Here is a 3,703-nt window from a genome sequence, read left to right as displayed (position 1 = left end):
CGCTCTTCCGATCTCAAGACACTTTATTTCACGTTGCTCCAGTTCACTCAGCTGTAGAAATGAGTTGCGATGTCACAGGTGCCAAGCTGTATCGGCCCCTTTGCCTTTCACTTGGATAACACTGGTGGTGTGGAGAGGGGAGACCGGTATGCGTGGTCGACTTCTGGTCTTCCATAAACAACCTTGCCTGGACTTGTGCCTGAGAGGGTAACTTACTAGGTGCAATCCCATGGTCAGTCATGACCGAAGTGGGGTCTCAGCATGTATGTACGTTCAATCTGAGGATTTGGCCGCTACTCGAACTTAAATGTATTATCAAAGTTTATGAAATACATTCCTGTTACTCTGTACCACAAAGCAGTAATTTTTCTTTAACGTGTATTGAATAGCTTCTTCGATTTACAGACAACAACATTTGTATTTGCGCTGTGCATGTTTATATAAATATGAGTATATATGTGCGTGTGCGTTTGTACGCATGTGTATATGTGTGTGTATTTGTGTGTTTCAGCATGTTGGCTCAGAGTCTTATTTCTTGTAAGAGATTTACTCAACCTGAGCTAATATGCAACCAATTGTATCATCATTACTAGCAAAGTAGACTGCATGTGAATGAATGGATGTTTGTGAATTTATATACATGTGATCTTTTTATTGGGAAGGTGTGAAAAGAAAGCTTATATAGCAACAAAAGATAGTCAATTACATTTAGAAATATGAGTGCTTATAGCTGACGTAGACAAACCAGAATTTTTTAGCGTTACAATACCACAAATAAATTAAATCGTCCTAAGCGATAACTGGTGCTTACTTTATTCCACACTCCTACCAAAATCAAAACAAGGGGTCATTGTATTAAAAATACAGTATTGGGCTTCTAATTTATTTATTGACCCTGAACGTATGACAGACGATGTTGATCTCAGCGGGGTTTGAATTCAAGGTCAGAGAACCAAAAAATGTAGCGGCGCATTTCATCTGATGTTCTACCGATTCTGCCAACTGACTGTCATGTATGTATGCATACATGCAAGTATGTATGTATGTATGTATGTATGTATGTATGTATGTATGTATGTATGTATGTATGTATTGTGTGCATGCATGTAAGTACATATATATGTATGTGTGTGTGTATATATATATATGTATGTATATTGGAAGGTTTGGAAGTCATGTACAGGGATTATATATTAGAAAAAATAATAAGGTACTCAGATATCTAGATAGTTGTACATTTACAGATTTTTATTGATATGTCACATGTTTTATAAATATTAGCGCTGCACCTATTCTTGTAGGTTCTTCAAATATGTATATATGTATATATATATATATATATATTACATGTTATATACATATGTGTATGTGTGTCTGTGTCTGTGTTTGTGTATATAATTATATATATATATATATATATGTGTTTGCCTATGCGTGTGTGTATGTAGTGATTAGCGTACACAACGTTAATGTTTTATAGAGGAGAGCAGCAATGTCTAAAATATACTCTACTTTAGTTACAAGTGCTTGTGTTTAGTACTCGTGAGGCTCCTAACAAAGATATGTTTGTTGCTGTTATTGCTGAGGTTGTTGTTGTGGCTACTGCTTTTGTTGCCACTGCATCCGCTGCTGTTGCTGCTCCTACACATGCCGATGCTGTTGTTTAGTCCCTAATCCACACTAATCCAGCAGAGATATAACCAAATATTGTTGTTGTTGTTGGCACTCCGTCGCTTACGACGTCGAGGGTTCCAGTCGATCCGATCAACGGAACAGCCTGCTCGTGAAATTAACGTGCAAGTGGCTGAGCACTTCACAGACACGTGTACCCTTAACGTAGTTCTCGGGGATATTCAGTGTGACACAGAGTATAACAAGGCCGACCCTTTGAATTACATGCACAATAGAAACAGGAAGTAAGAGTGAGAGAAAGTTGTGGTGAAAGAGTACAGCAGAGTTCGTCACCATCCCCTGCCGGAGCCTCGAGGAGCTTTAGGTGTTTTCGCTCAATAAACACTCGCAACGCCCTGTCTGGGAATCGAAACCGCGATCCTATGACCACGAGTCCGCTGCCCTAACCTCTGGGCCATTGCGCCTCCACATAACCAAATATATATCAGCTAGGATGAACACTTTATTTTAGTCTTTTCTAGGACTCATTGTTTTATAAACCGAGCGACAACGTGGAAGCTCATTTGTTGGCTGAAGGCAAAGCTGAGTGGAAAATCATTTGAAATGAGATCAGCGTGTTACACAAGTGTTTAATATCCGATTAAATTCTTATATAAAAATCATTGTTTTACTACGCTATTAGCTCTTGCTACATAAGCGATCTCGGAGGAAATTTTAGCTCAGTAACATTCTGCAAAACACATATAGTAAATATTCTTGTCTCCTTTTTATCGTCTGTGTTGAATTTCATAGCCCATGAGATTACAGATAGAAAAAATAGACATATGGTTGGTTGACGTCACTGGCGCACATCCTAGCAACAATATTAGCATATGTGGGCATCATTTTCGAGAAGAAAATGCATTCAGCACGAATTAAACCATGCCGAAGAAAGAAAATTTTGGTTTAGAGCAGAAGGAAAGTTAGTATCTATATTCCCACTTGAAATGTAGTTATAAGATTCTAAGTTATTTATCAGAAGATTTGATTGCTGTTTAGCTTCAAGTCAGCCCTCAACATGCAAACGTTCGATCAAAGGATTTCTATCCGAGACCATCTTTATGTTAGTACGTCGTGTCTTTCCGTGTTTTTGAAAATATAGGATGCTTGTCAGGTAATTTCAGCAACTGCTTTTAACAGTCTGAGCGACTGCATTGAGCTTCTCCATTTTATTGTCGTTATATATATGTATATGTATATGAGGAGGCGCAATGGCCCAGTGGTTAGGGCAGCGGACTCGCGGTCATAGGACCACGGTCATGGGATCGCGGTTTCGATTCCCAGACCGGGTGTTGTGAGTGTTTATTGAGCGAAAACACCTAAAGCTCCACGAGGCTCCGGCAGGGGATGGTGGTGAACCTTGCTGTACTCTTTCACCACAACTTTCTCTCACTCTTACTTCCTGCTTCTATTGTACCTGTATTTCAAAGGGCCAGCCTTGTCACACTCTGTGTCACGCTGAATATCCCCGAGAACTACGTTAAGGGTACACGTGTCTGTGGAGTGCTCAGCCACTTGCACGTTAATTTCACGAGCAAGCTGTTCCGTTGATCGGATCAACTGGAACCCTCGACGTCGTAAGCGACGGAGTGCCAACAAAAATCAAACAATATGTAATGAGTTTAAAATTTAACTGATTTGCTTATAGAAACAGCGATGATGATAATGAATGTAATAATGAACAAGAGGATAGAAGGGAGTTGAAGTATTTGGAACACACTCACGTGCAGGGAGTAATGTTTCACTTGGTCGGGTTAAAATGTACTCTGTTGAGTTGTTGCGAGCCTCATAGTCGACCAGACAATATCCCCAGAAATGTAACTATCATAGTATAACTGTCCAAAAGAAAATTTTATTTTCTCTGTTTACAGGTTATTTGTTAGTATCAGATATCATACCTCTGGAAATTCATCCGTTGAGCAATTTCAGAGAAATATACGAGTTGCGATGTAAATGCAGTCTGTAGATTTACTCGCACACTTACACACACACACACACACACACACGGACACACACACACACACGGACACAC

The 3,703-nt window shown here is 39.5% G+C and overlaps 1 protein-coding gene across 1 annotated transcript in view; it reads left to right on the top strand.

Annotated features, from left to right (window-relative positions):
• LOC106876417 (retroviral integration site protein Fli-1 homolog) overlaps positions 1-3,703 on the top strand; it is a 25,684-nt gene that overhangs the window by 14,749 nt on the left and 7,232 nt on the right. The gene's annotated exons all lie outside the window — the stretch shown is intronic.

This window comes from Octopus bimaculoides, chromosome 5 (assembly GCF_001194135.2).
Source record: "Octopus bimaculoides isolate UCB-OBI-ISO-001 chromosome 5, ASM119413v2, whole genome shotgun sequence".
NCBI classification, from domain to species: domain Eukaryota; kingdom Metazoa; phylum Mollusca; class Cephalopoda; order Octopoda; family Octopodidae; genus Octopus; species Octopus bimaculoides.
Note: the sequence above shows the minus strand (reverse complement) of the source record. Positions and strands in the feature narration are given on the sequence as shown.